The sequence below is a fragment of the Gadus chalcogrammus genome, chromosome 21, assembly GCF_026213295.1.
Source record: "Gadus chalcogrammus isolate NIFS_2021 chromosome 21, NIFS_Gcha_1.0, whole genome shotgun sequence".
Lineage (NCBI taxonomy): Eukaryota > Metazoa > Chordata > Actinopteri > Gadiformes > Gadidae > Gadus > Gadus chalcogrammus.
Window position 1 is genome coordinate 5,721,446 of NC_079432.1, and position 15,541 is coordinate 5,736,986.

The 15,541-nt window shown below is 43.6% G+C and overlaps 1 pseudogene; it reads left to right on the forward strand.

Moving 5' to 3' along the window:
* Positions 1–5,487: 5,487 nt before the first annotated feature.
* Positions 5,488–10,480, forward strand: LOC130374914 (opsin-5-like; annotated as a pseudogene).
* Positions 10,481–15,541: the final 5,061 nt, after the last annotated feature.

The window sequence follows — 15,541 nt, forward strand, 5'->3', positions numbered from 1 at the left end:
GCCTCAGTCTGTCTCCGGCCAGGGGAGTCTGCTTAAAACAGCCATCATCCACACACACACTCAACACTTCTGTTGTGATCAACTGAAGATAAATCACATTTCCACCTGACTAAATGAACAATAAGTAAGGGATAATGCCCGACGAGGTGTCCATTATCAGGAATTAATGGACGACGTGGAGGCGTGAACCGTCCGACGCGAAGCGGAGGACGGTTGCCTCCGCGAAGTCCATTAATTCCTGATAATGGACACCTCGAAGGGCATTATCCCGCTTATACCACGGTCACTTACCAACGGTGACCAAATTAAGACCATTAATTTATATTTTCATGCGTTTTGCAATCCAAATATAAAGTTTTCCACAAAACATACATTTGTTTGCCTGGTTACGCCTGAGGGTCTGACTAATACCCGGAACCACCATTACACGCCCGTTGGGTTCTCATGCAACGGAAACGTTGTTCACTCCTCCAGTAATTAGGACGGGCCATAGCTACGACTTTAGAACAGGAGGTAGCGGGAGGTATTATAGTCCGCTCAGCTTTGTTTTGTTCCCGTTGCTATGGTTACTACTATTTTAGAGACGATACGCCAGCTAGGCATTAATTGAGAACGGTAAACAGACAATTTGACGGAACTACTTGTCCAGGTGTCCGTATATCAGGAGGTTAATGCACACCCTGCATCCATCGAATCGAGTATTCCCGCAGACCGTGGGTATAAATAAACATATTGCTTCCAAAAGTGTGAGCCTACTTGTACTTTTCTTTGTTTTTAAACATGGAAGTATTTGTAACAGTAAAAAGAACAGTATAGGTAAAATAACAGTAGGCTATATAAACAGTATAGAACGGTGGTGAGTCACCAACCTTTACCTAATGTAAAATCCATAGCAGGAGCTACGTGTCATTACAGTCTATGCGCACAGAGGCCGGTGTACACCATGGGTCGGCTTCATGCCGACCATGGTCCATGGTAAATGTGTGAAGTGTGATACTTACGTTTACATGATGACGGTCTGAACAGAAGACGCAAAAGTGGCGTCGCGTCTTCACTTTTTATTCCTTTTAGGCAAGCTTTTTCGGGAGGTAATCTGTGTGCATACGGTGACGACAAAGTGTGTGGATTTCGATTGGGTATGCATGACAGGTGGCTAGGTGGTGCTGTGATACACTATCACGCAACACCGCCATGTCTGAGCGCATGCGTAGAATCTTCCTTCTCTTATCTGAGCCGCGAAAACCAAAACATAATTACAGATCCTTCTCTGTTCAGTAATACTATCTGTACATATCCTGTAAGTTTATTAGAGCTGCCAGAGCAGCTTGACGGTCCGACATGTTTGTTTATTTCCCTGTAATGGTGCTGTATGTGACGTAAACGCGTACGCGACGTGAGCAGATCTGAGCAGAGTTTTGCGTCTTGGCAGTGTAGACGGAAACGCTACGGCGGAGCGTATTCAAGTTTTCCACTCTGGAGGATGATTTCAGATTTTTGCGTTTTTGAGCCCCCAAAAACGCTGTCACCATCTCTAAACGAAAGGCACTTCCGATAAAATATTTTGTCTTTTTTACCCGCAAGCGTCCTCGTGTAAACAACCTGTACCCTGGGACATAAAAACAGCAGACCATAATTAGTATGATGAGCACCTGTGGATGTCCTTTGGTGAAACCTATGTGAAAAGGGCTTGTACATCAGAGTGCTTGTACATCAGAATGTATTTGATTGACTTCCACCCTGAATTTCCAAGGTAACGCCGTCATTCTGAATGGCCACTTTGAACAACCGTCAGACCGTTGTCATACTTGGAAATGAATTGCTTGTCCAGCCAATGCAAGACAAATTTTCATTGGGAACAAACAAAAAAGAATATCAGGACAGTCTTACAAGGCTGAGAGTTCTGGGAAGGAGAAGGTAGGCGATATCCCCATAGTAACGAACCCAGGCCCAGGGCTATTCTTGTTAAACCCTTTCCATTTGATAGTTAACCACTTGACCCTGTGCCCTGCTGTGAAAGCTTTTATCAAATTTTCTGAATGGTTTTGTCTTGATGACCTCACAATGTTCAGACCTGCGAGTAGTTAAGTGTGCGTGTTTTTGCCCTTTCAGGAAGTGGAAGTTGCAATCAATAGCAAACACCAATTAAGTGTAGTTCAACAATGTAGCTCCCCGGAGCACCTGTTCAGTCATTCTCTCTAGAAAGGGTATTGATGTCAGATATCATAACATGGTTGGAATCGGAGGTCAGACAGTCAACACATATTCTCGCAAATGGCAAGAATATGTGGCGAGGGACAGCCCATGAGGCCGCAGGTAGTCTCCATACATCGACTGTCCCCCAGTACCTTTCCAGCACAGAGTCACTACTGCACTATCCTTCCACCTTGACGCTGTCATGATCCGCTCCTGGCTTTCCGTCCCACTGCCAGCTCTGTGCTGTCATAATCCGCTCCTGGCTTTCCATCCCATTGCCAGCCATTGCCATGCCATGCCAGTACTTTTCCGGATCACTCCCACCTCATCAGTGCAACCACCTTCACCTGTGTTCCCTCACCTTATTTAAACCAACTCCTTCCAATCAGTCTCTGCCAGCCCAGATTGTCTTAGCAGCATGCAAAGCTCTCTAGTACTATTTCCCGGATTGCTTCCTTGGCTTCGACCCCGCTTGTTCCTCGTCGTTCCTTCCCTGGTTACTTGAACAGCCTTCTGTCCCTGACCCCTCTGCCTGCTCGCCCCTTGTCTGTCTCCTGTAAGCTTGGATTCCCGTTTTGGAGAATACCACTGTTGAACTGTTCGAACGCTGGTCTCGGTCTGTGCTGTTCTTTGGTCCAACCTCACGCCCCATTACAGACGCTCTCATTCTGGGGAAAGAAAGAGTGATGGCTCCTCAATGAAGAAATTAAGATTTCGATGCAATCAAATTCAATATATAGACACATTATTAACATGCATATTAACACAGGCACTGTGATAACATGCCTTCTTGAAAGGCTTTTGATTATTATTAAATTATCGGATATGATGAGAACATGAGAGTAGGAACGTGTAAGGTCCATCTTCAGTCACATCTCAGGCTGTCTGCGTCAAATCCAAACCAAAATTTTTTTAAACACAGAAGTATTCTATCTCCAGTGAATGACCACCTCTTGCAACTTAGCATACGGTGAATAATGACATGCTGCTTTTTGATGTCCATGTTCTGTTTGGTTAGAAATAAATAGGTTGTTTATTTCCAATCAGTGGATGGGCTGGCTTACTTCACCAGGGGATTACCATACTTCAACCTAATGCAACGGTACAAAACAAATCAGCATTATACAAAGCTTCTTCCACTCAAATTTATTTTGATGGCCATCAGTAAAGAAAGTGTCTACTGTGTCTATTGTTTGGTGGGCTTTGCAAAATGATGGCGGTGCATTCGTTTTAGAAGGATGTCACCGTGACTCTTGAGGCAGAGCCACGTCATTTCATGGTTCCGCTGAACCCCATACGCCAGCCTGATGACACAGCTGTGCCAGGGGATATCTTCCAGCCCCATTTCTCTTAAGCAGACTTCTGCATATTGACAGTAAAAGTAATTGGCAAGCCCAAGATCACCCGCCCAGCCTGCCATAATGGATACCGCCCAGTAGCTCCCCCCTCTGTGGTGAGGAAATAAACTGACTATATCATCACTTAATTGGCCAGCACTGTGGACCTTTTAGAGTTCACATACGGCCGCAACAGGGCAGCGGATAGAAAGGGGATGGCAGCACCCAGAGGTGGGGGTAAGTCACTCATGTACAAGTCACAAGCAAGTCTCAAGTCATAACCTTCAAGTCTCAAGCAAGTCCCAAGTCACTGTGGTGAGAATCAAGCCAAGTCACAAGTCAAGTCATTGCTCAGGTCAAGCAAGTCACAAGTCAAGTCATACAAAAATCTGATGATCTAACCCAGTTTCCATATTTAAAAATCGGTAAAGAGTAAGTGGTTCATAGTTGAGTTTTATTTCAACATTAACAATAATAATGTCTTAACATTAGCAATAACTCAAACTATTTAACATTCCAAAACCATTATGTGAATAGGCCCAAACTGAATGCAGCTCTGTCCATCACAAATGTCCAGGTAGTGGTTCAACTGAATTTGGGGACTGGAACTGGAACCCTCTTAATTTTTTTTGCGGTATGCTGAGAACAGCCCAGTCTGACGCTCTGGCTCTGACGGTTGTAATTTTACTTGAAAATTACTTGAAATCCTTATCATAACCGACTTACAGCCACTGAGTTAGAAATTGCCTACTAACATGAAAATCAAACAAGTCAATCATCTGTGGAATGGGCAGGGCTCAAAAAACTCCAGCCAATGATTTTCAGAACCACCGAATGGCATTGGACAGTAAGTACGTCAAAAAAAACGGTCGTACTGCACTCCCCCTCCCCCGCTCCCCACGAGTGACCCCTTCGTGCACGTGCACGTACTCAAAGCTTGTGACCCAGAGCAAGCTTCTGTTTGTTGTTTCCTGCGGTAGCTGCTGGAGCTAGCTAACTAGCTAATCCACATTTGGACCTAGATTAAGGTTGGAAATCAACCTTGGTTGTTTACTTGTTTAACAACAAGTCCTATGTCACTATGTCCTGTCAACAGCAAATCAAGCCTCGTCTCTCTCTGCTGTTTACCTGGGGATCGAACTGGCAACCTTCTGGTTACAGGTCAACCCGCTGTTCCTCCTGAGCTAAGCCAACCACCATATCACTGTATCAAATCAAATGGCTGGGGAAATTCAGGGAGCCCCCCCCCCCAAATATGTTTGAAATGAAGGACCATCTCACACCTCAGCGACCCCCCTGACTGAGGATCTCCTCCCGCTACGGGGGTGGCACCAGCAGGAGCGGAGGGAAGAACATACCGTGAGGGGTCCACTTCCCGGTCTGCAGGTCATTTAAGCACCAGGTGGTGAGTTTGCCAGGTCAGGGGAAATCATTCAGAACATCCCCAGAAAGACAGAGAGGAACAGAAACACCAATACACAAGCTGGCACTTGTATGTATAATACATACAAGTGCCAGCTTGTGTATTGGTAGTAATAAGTAATAATACATAATGTATTATTACTTATTAGTATGATGAGCATGTAGCATGTATTTTTGGGCGTTAATTGGCCGTAGTGTATGGGGATTTAATTATGTGGTTTGAACTATCCCTTCTCATCCTCAGCCACAGTGTGTGTGATGTGTGCGAGAGAGAGCACACACATGTATGCGTGTGTCAGACCAGTATATCCCCAGTGGACGACGTTTTCTCATGCCACTACTTAACCAGTTTTTCTGTGCAGAGGACGACTATAAAGCTTACAGCTGACCCAAATCGACCAGTGGGCTGAAACCTTGCAGGGCTTTCCGGATCGAGACACAGCGGGGTTGGTGGAGTGGGTAGGCTGAACGCGGGTGAAAGTAATATTATTTGTGGCCAGGCGTTCAGTGCCGGATGAGAAATGGAACCTAAATTACATCCAAGCTGTCCCAAACCATTGACATCGGGGTTGGGCTTTACCTCGTCGTCATCGGTGAGTCAACTTTATCACTTTTTGTTTAAGGAATCCAGGGGATATTTTAAAAAGATGATGAGAACATGAATGTGGGCACCTGATATGGATTAAGCTATGGATTCAGCATCCCTGGATTGGGTCAATTGCAAATGGCGGAATGCTGTATTTAAAGACCTCCGTTTAAACCACCTGTAAACATTTATCAATGATTAAAATCAATCTTTAAAAACGGATTGTTATGTATTTGAGTTATTTTTTGTTTAATGTTTTACTTATTATTTTTTAAACCCAAGCTTTTAGAGTTGAGAAAACATTACATTTTCACTTCTAAGATAAACAACGTTTATTTTATGAAGAAGAATTGCGATCATACAAATAAGAAAATAGATAATTTCTTGCAGTTCGACAGACTTGTAGAGAGACTCAAATAGTTACTAATCCAGTCTGTGATGGACACAAATTCAAGTCCACAAATATATCCATTGTTAATTTAGTTTTCTAAGCTCTGTTGATGTGTACAGCAAGCCCTCACAAATAACCAAATCCAATACTGCTCAGCTAAGGTAATCTCAAATCGAAATTGAAATTACTTCCTGTTAGAAATGTATGGTTAGTTTCTTATGCATAGATCACAAGCAGAATATTGTGTTCTGCCATAATCATAGTTTTCATAAACAATCTCATCAAAGCTCAATAACAAAGTTCCCTTAAACTCAACAAGTTCAGCCAGCACTGTGTAGAGCTAAAGCAATAATTTTCACACACATATTTATTTCTCATTTTTTTCATCTTTAATTTGCATCCATTTCCATTACAATCCTATACTCAAATGATAGGGTGTGCAATCTGTTCATTTTATGCATTAGTGTGCTTAGCATGGGAGAAACCGTGTGAGATTGGAATCATGTGGTTAGTGTGCTAACTCAAATCACAGTGATACATGGTACCAGGAACCCATGAGCAATTCAAACATATCGATCCATCTATCCATCTTTAATGTGGGTTATGTTTTATGAATTAATTGATAGTTGCTCGTAACATAATTGATAATAGTCTTTGGAAATAAATGAAATAAATGTAATGCCTTAGTCTGTCTCATCAGATTTTCTTAATGCGACAGTTACTGCACACTTGACTAGAAGACCAAGGAACCATATGGCAGCTGAGTATAAATAGTAGAGTCTTTAAGTGCCAGACGAACTACCTTCTACCTGCTCTTCCATCCATCCATCCATGGATCCACTCAGCCACCTACCCATTGAACCATCGTACCACACTGACATAACAGGGAGGTGATGTAATGTTATCTTATGTGGTCACGTAATTTCTTGTATGGCCAGTAGACTTTGTACTGATGTAAACACTTTCACAATGGAAACGGCAAAAGAACACATCTAACAGCGATCTTGATGGGGGGACCCAAATGTACTAATGCAAAGAAATGTTCAATCTTGCTTCATTCTTTCAATCTTCTAGCATTCTAAACCTAACCATAATAGCTGTTTGACCATTGCCGGCAAAACATATCCTTTGGTGTTAAAACTTCTCTTTTTTTTGAGGCTGAATGAGTCTATGACATATCCCAGAAGAGATCCTGCAAGTCTATAAAAATGGACTGTCAGTGTGACTTAATACAATTCGTAATAATCTATGGGTCTGCTTCTCATCCCTTGTTGCACAGAAAATTGACAACACAAATATGGTTATAACACACAAAGTAACAGCAATGGATGGAAAGTTAGTTCTTGAAACTATATTTCAATCACAAGTCCATCGCTCTGATTAGTGCACTTCACTTGAACCACCAAGATCACTGTCTGTAACGAGAGACATCCTCCTCTCTCAATTTCCTCCACTTTCTCTTCATCCACCTCCCCCCCCCCGACAGCCATCCTGTCGGTGATGGGGAACACGGCGGTGCTGGTCATCTCCGCACGCAGGTCCACCCAGCTCAAGGGCCCCGAGCTGCTGGCGGTCAACCTGGCCGTGACCGATCTGGGCATGGCCCTCAGCATGTACCCGCTGTCAATCGCCTCCGCCTTCAACCACGGCTGGCTGGGCGGGGACCCTTCCTGCCTCTACTACGGCCTCATGGGCATGGTGTTCAGCGTGGCCAGCATCATGAGCCTGACCGTGCTGGGGATGGTCCGCTATCTGGTGAACGGAAATCCCCCAGAGACGGGTGGGTTCGGCGCACCGTTTTTGAATGTGTGGCAGAGGAGATTGGAGAAGCCCACGTGGTTCTGTGGTGGGTTATTGAATTGTTCAGAAGTTAAGCTGGGGGAACAGATAACCGTGCCTTAACCAATCTTGCTACCAACAGTACGGTTCACCTGTTTGAAGGTTTGGTTTTACATACTCCTATGCCAGTGAACCTAGACGTTGCGTCCAATCCGATTGCTGTTACGACTGCAGTTTTACAACTGCAGTAAAACCAGTAAGAAACCCAGTAAAAAAATAATCGCATATGTAGGTGTCGGAGACGGGTGAATTAGTGCACAAGAGATTTCAATTTTCTCATGCAAATTGCTGTGCAGGAATGCCTCTCCTGTCTCCTGACGTTACCTATTACCATATGAAGAGGGAAAGTTCTGGCTTGACCCTATTTCTAAGCAAACAACACAATTATCATTGTACATACATACAGTGAAAACCCAACAGAAATTCAGTGCTGAAAATTTATACAGAATCTATGCACACATCTGTCAGGCACATACACGTTTGCATTCGGTTTAGCTGAACAGATTAATTGCAGACTGCATTGCTGCTACTGAATTGCCAAAACAAATCAACTCCAATTATGAATAGGTCATCTTCAATAGTAAAGGTTACAGCTGCTAAAGCCATTCCAAGTCTTAAGCTACACAGTAGTATCAGTGTGTGAACAGATTACAATGTATTGGCCACATCTCACGTAAAGGGAATGCAAATTACATTTTATAATTAAAGGTGTTTTAACATTTGTTTCACTTATCTAAGTACTCAATCATGGATGTTATTACATTCCGCCTGATTCGGCAAACCAAAATCTTAGCAATCCCATTAATTTAGTTTCTCCTATTCCAGAGTAGTGTGAGGGCGAGGTTGTACCACCTCCCATAAAGGTACCGGGTTCAATCCCCCGAGTACACCGCCTCCATGCACACGTTCCAAAGCAAGACGCCTCAACCCTGAGGCTACCCCTCACAACGTGCATCGGAATCACTTGAAGTCCCTTTGGATAAAAGCGTCACCCAACAAACGAGGATGCGACTAATGATGCTTTGTTCATAGACGTACGAGGGGCAAACGCTCCTTCAAAGCACACACAGCACAATAATCAGCTCTGGCTGATTCCTTTACGTCGTACACCTCAATGATGAGTAAATCCAACATTGTCCTCAGTCTCCCTATTTTTCCCCTCAGGCAACAAGTTTGAAAGAAAGACCATCCTGCTTGTGATAAGCGGGATCTGGCTGTACGCGGGCGGTGTGGGCCGTCCTACCTCTTCGGGCTGGGGCAGCTACGGCCCGAGCCCTTCGGCCTGGCCTGCTCCGTGGACTGGATCGGGTACAAGCGATCCCTGAACCACTCCAGCTTCATCGTGACCATGGCCTTGCTCTGCGCCCTCATCCCCTGCCTGCTCCTCCTCTTCGCCTACTCGGCCATCGCCTGGAAGCTGCACAGGGCGTACCGCTCCATGCGGAAAGGCGACTTCCACTACGGCAACATAGAGAGGCGGATCACCCTCGTAAGTGTAGCTCAGCGTGGGGGCGGTAAACGCGCCAACGCGATGGTTTGTTGCTCGGGCTGGGAAATTACATATTATAGCTATTGTTAAATGTGGGGAGGAAAACCATTTCATTTGCATTTGCACTCACTGTGACTACCCCTCCGAGGGAACTGGTGCGAATTATAGCAAGGGAAATGGAGAATATCAAAGGTGGCAAACATGGTGGTTGTTTTCGGAAAAATTGTGTGCGATGGAGGCGCGAGAGGTCAGCGTCTCAGGATTTAACACGTTAGGGTGTCTGTGAAGTAACAAAAATAGATTCTGCCCCCGAGGGATATGGCATCCATCGTTTGATATTGAAGAACAAAATCCAACGGTAAGCGGAGTCTATTAAACTCTTGATAATGGAATTAATGGCGTATACATTTTTTACTAAAAGGTGTTTGGAAAGGCTATAATCGAGTAACACTTAGTGTTACACTCAAAACACCACTGTGGGTCTTCAAGTGGGGATGCATACGTTATGTTGGAAGTGTCGTTGATAACACTTCTATTGCAGTGCTCCAAAATCCTTCCATCCCTCCCCTCCCGAGCTTCCCAGGAATTACGGGTCTTACTGATTAATGCACAGAGGTCCCCTTAGGACTTCAAGGTGAACAACTCCATGGTTGCCATGAATGCTGAATTCAAAAGGAGTCGAGCACCAACACCACCGCAACATCTTTGAATCAGATTCAAACATGGAACCTAGGGACTTATTCTCAGTCATCCCCTCCTCGTCTCTTCATCCCCTTATCCTTCCCAGATCAATGTTCTTCACCCTCGTCGGTTTTCTCATTCCCCTGTCTGCCCCCCCCCCCCCCTACCCCCCGCCCCCCCCACCCCATTCTCTCGTTTCCCTTGTCCAGATGGCGGTGATGATAAACCTGGGCTTCATCTTGGCCTGGGCGCCGTACGTGTCAGTCAGTGCATGGAGCATGTTTCACCCCGCCGACCAGAGGGCAGTCTCCCTCCGGTCATCAGCCTGCTGCCCTGCCTGTTCGCCAAGACCGCCACCGTGTACAACCCCCTTCATCTACTGCGTCTTCCAGCGCACACTCGGAAAGCACTTGTGTTGTTGTTGTGGTGGTGGTGGCGGCGGTGGGCCGGCCATTGAAATTAATAAGCGGGATAATGCACCGCGCAATATCACCGGCTCTGTGGATCTGGATTTGAGTGGGAGATGGAAGCAAGGCGGATGAGAACCCTGTTTGCCATGGGCGGCAGGGTGGAAGAGAGATGAAACGCTTATCCTTGCAAGGTCCTCGTGTTAACTTTTGCATTTTCTCCCTCGTATAGGGAGAATACACCCAGACCGATTCAGTTAGTGTTATTATTGCTGTTATTTGTTGTCGTTTTCTTTATTAGTGCAAACATCGGCCAACTGTTGATGTCATTTCAGGCATCTTCAAGTTATTTAATTATTCAGCCGCCACGGCTGCAGCAATTGCTTTGTATAGCCACACAGACACAGAGGAATTAATTGAATTGTCATATAGTTGTGGATGCAAACATTCCCGAGACCAGGCATGAAAGAACCCGCTACGGGGAGTAGGGTTGTATGGGCATGGAGAATGCTGCGCTGAAGATTCCTGCCACAAAGGGAACAGAAACCGTCAATAGCTGAATTAATTATTGAACGGGTAAATTGAAGCAGTTTAAATCCTTTTCTCCATAAACATCTACGCATTCATGAAGAGAATTTATGAATTCCCATGTTGCCATTTTAAAATCATGCTGTGACGCACAATGTGTTAATTTGGCTACAGGGATGCACACAAACACAACACACAAGCGTCAAGAGTAGTGTTGAGCAAAAGGGGGCCTGGAAATGTATCATGCACAGTGAAATGTATTTTTGTATGGTGAGGCTATGTATTACTGCTGCCTTCGGTCCATCTCAAATATACTGTTAAAAGTAAAAGGTGAATCTGTGTGATCGATTAAATCATATACTATTACATGACCCTAAGCTAGGTATCTTTCGGGATTCTAATGGATTTGAAAAATCCAACTTGATGGCAAGTGAAGTCCTACAATCCTTAAATCCTACGGAAATGCCAGGGGAGCCTAGCAGGTGTGGTTTTCATAATAATAAATTCAAGCCAGAGATGAGAGTAACCTTTGGTTGTTGGCTTTGTGTTGTCGCAGCAGGAAAAAAAATTAAAGTACAATAAATTGAATTATTCATGAAGATCCAACCCAAAAAGCGCAAGGATCATGTGAGCCTGTGAAATGAATAAAAAACACATTGCCAACTTACTCGCATGTGCTTCTCCAACAAGCATTAAAGATGAACTGAACTGAAATTTGAAGTTTAGTTGATATAGCAGATGTATTGTCTGTCTTCTCATTGGTAAAATAACAAAAAATGGCTGAACTTGCTAAAAGGGATTAAATTGTACGGTGAAAGTGTTACAGGGCGCACCATGTTGGATTTCAACAATCAGCTACGTCACTGGCATGGTAACCTACTCCTACTCTGTGGCTCTGGCAGCCATAGCAGTAATGAGTCAGGCTCATTAAACCAGCTCTTAATACATGGCTGGCAGCCTTAAGACTGACTTACCCTCCGATAGCCCCTGTCATGTCAATCTCCACAAGCTAGAACTCCGACCATAAAGTGTATAAAACTATGTACTCAGACGATATCACAGATCCATGTTTCCAAGCTGCTAATTAAACCACGGCGGGTCTGTAAACAGAAGTTCCACAAATGTTCCTTTCTACTCACCCTGATGTTTGCCGACTAGCCGATTGCTGATGCAGAGGGAGTTAAACTCGAAGAAGTAGTTTAGTAAGAAGATGTATCTGTGCAATATCCATCTGTGCAATATCCATCAACATCCACCAGGGAGTAAACCTCCAACATCCACCTAAAGTAAACGTGAATCTGCCTCGCATCTATGATCATCCGCGGTTGTATCTCCCAAAGTGGATCTAACATGTCTTTCTGGTCCTGTCCACCCGGAGCCGATTTTTTTGTGAAACCATGTCCATGTTATTAGGCAGCTAATAAACCATGTTCTTTAATAGGTCCATGGTCCCAGGGTGGTTAATAAAACCGGACCTAACTGTACATTTAAAAGTATTTCTACTCAATCTAAAAGGTTAAACAACTACTATCTCCTCCTCGATTTGAATGTTTTTATACAGTGCGCAGGCTTGATGCGTATGAAGGTATTATTGTAGCAAAAGTGTTTAGCACCTGTAACTGCAGATTTTGTATGCGTACACTAAAGTCACAAATGTGTAACAGTAAATTTGAAGTCCTAAATATTTATTTTGCATGTGTACTCTAAAGACACAAATGTATAACAGTACATTTGATGTCGTAATTATTTTTTCTACCATTGTAAACACTAAATAGGGTCTACGAGTTCACAAGTCTGTGTTACAGGTGCACAAATCCTATCCTGTGCATCACAACTTCAAATAGTCATGCACTTGACACTTTTGCTACAATCATTGCAGCGCAGTTGGTGCAAAACACATTCACACACCCGTGTTTCATAATCTGAGAACATGCACAAAATGTGTGCATTCGTAAACCCAAATGTGAACTAATGCAACAGAAGTGGCACATCTGTGAAATATTTCCTCACAAATGAAATGATATAGATCGCTATGTTCAATGAGCATTTCAATGAGCGAGCACAAGTCCATCGATCTCTCTCGGTCGTCCTCAGACGAGCTTCCATCGGAGTCTCCAATCCTCTCGGTTCTCCATACACCCGGCCAGCTCCGAAGAACTTTCAGCTCCCGCATCTTTCTTAAGCACGTCCACGTACGTTAGCGCGGAACGTCCTCGCGATCGATGCCCGCGCGTTGGTTCCCACAGGACCAGCCTGCTGGCCGGGAGCTCCCGATGTCTGTGGCAGTGGCCGGCCAGCTTCATCCTCCTGGATGCTACCTTCTGGTTGAGCCTTGGCAGCCGCCCGTACAGATCCTTGTTGGTAATGTGGGCATTCTGGTCTACATTCAGCACTGCTCGTAGCATCCTGGTGTAGCACCCATCCAAGGACTTCTGCAGGGTGGGCGTCAGGGTCCAGCTTTCGCAGCCATACAGGAGGACGGACTCCACAGTGGCATGAAATAGGCTCAGCTTTATGCGATCGATACAACTGCTCAAATCTGCTGCTACGAGTCTCAGCTGTTGTTTTTCTTGCAGATACTTTTGCAACACGTCTATGTGGTACAAGTGTATGGAGGTAGATTTGTGTCATTATGCAATCAAACAGAATAGGTTTGAGAGCAAAACTTTCTACACTGCAATCAAAAAATGTATTTGAGAGCAAAACTATCGACACTGCAATCAAAAAATGTTTTATTGCAAGTAAAATAAATGTGATAAAAAAATTGTTAATGGGAATCCAAAAGTTTTGTTTGCAAATCCAAAAGTTTTTGTTTGCAAAACCAAAAGTATTGCTTGCGAATCCAAAAATGTTGCTTGCGAATCCAAAAGCTTTTCTTGCTGTTGAGCTGAATCTCGTGGGCAGGACCTACGCCGAAAGATGTAAGACACGTCTCTATTGGCCAGTCTCGATCGGAGTGACAGCTTGGCAACATCAACAGTTAGTAACGAGAGATCGTTGAACACAAATAGTCCTGTTAACTAGGAGCTACATGCACTCGTCATGCAGGCTAATAGGCAGCCTGGGCACGTAACGTACCTATGACTAGGTAATTGAGCTAAGCTAGCAGCTACAGGCTGACAAAATAATGTGTATTTTTTAACCCATTACAACATCCACAGATCGTTAAACAAAAGCAATCTACATGCACCAGTTCAAACATAACATTCTTGCTATAACTATGACGGAAGACATACCTGCGCATTGATTTTCTGTCCTCTCAGCTCCCGAGTCCTATAATATCTCGCTGCGGCTTATAGGTCATGGACATCCAACGTCCAAGTGCTGTCACGTGATTCCACTTGCCACCCCCACTGACGTCACTGGCTAATGACTGAAACAACCTAATTGTGATTGCAAAAACATGCGTTTGTGAAATGTGTTTTTGATGGGTCCACTCTTTAAGCCAGGGGTGTTTCTAGGTTTCATAAACATCCGGGGCTTAGCCCAGACGGAAAAAGAAAATGCCAAAATGATTTCTATGCCTTATTTTGCATGAATTTTTTTTCATAATGCTTCACCTAAATAAACAAAATGCAAAGTTTATTATAGCTTAAAATAGAAACCTGACTGCTGTGCTGCTTGTCCTCAAATGTCTAAAGTTCCATTCAAGTTATTTCAGAGTAAAATTAATACAAGTGAGACAGACTTTACACACACACACACACACATCTGACTGGGGATAGGATAGGTTAATTCACTTGAGGTGGTAAAAAGGTTATGTTTTTAAACTGTTTATTCTCTTGCCGGAAGGACTATCTAGACTAGGACTTATAATTATAAATATTTTTTTATTTTTTTAAGCCAAAAATTATATTCAGGGCTAATTAAACACAGGGTCTGTGATAAGGATGTCTGGGTTCAGGGTCTGCGTTCAGGGCCTATAAACCAGGTAAACACGCGTCCTGCCGTCCTCCAAGCTCTAAGAAACCAAGTTTCAGGTGGTTAATATTTAGCTCAGACGTCGTTCACTCAATACATTCATGATCCAAAATCTGACCGGAGCTTTGGAACGACTTGTTAGTGTGGAAGCGCTTCCGCTTTCGCTTTTTAATACTGCGTTTGCGCTTGTAAACACATGTTTGCTTATGAATAAAACATGGCATCAATCAAGCTGATTGATATTTATTTGACTTGTCTGTTATGAATGCGGTCATGTCTCCTTCGCATGGAGCCTCTTTGATGGAGTCACAAAAGCTTTGTTGCGGTTGATCGAATCGTCTTTATAAAAAAAAAAATGCATAACATTTTTATAAAACTAAGTGAAATGGTCTGAGAACTTAATTCATGCATCACATTTAGTTTGGTTGATTACTATTATGCAGGTGAAATAGACAAAGAAAGTGATGATAAACATGTATTTATTTGGATATATTATTTAACTGATCTGATTTCATTCATATATATCTACAATCTACCAGTGCTTTGAACACAAAAGTATATTATAAATAATACAATTATACGTTCATTACAAATTACAAACATTGCAAATGATCGTTGGTGCATTTATTTGACAACATGTTTGTGCGCCACCCTAAGGTGCACAAAAGCCTACCTATGCATAAATAGGTATACATAAATAATGTAATCTTGTGAGCGAATAAATTGACATTGGTGACAGTGGTGTTT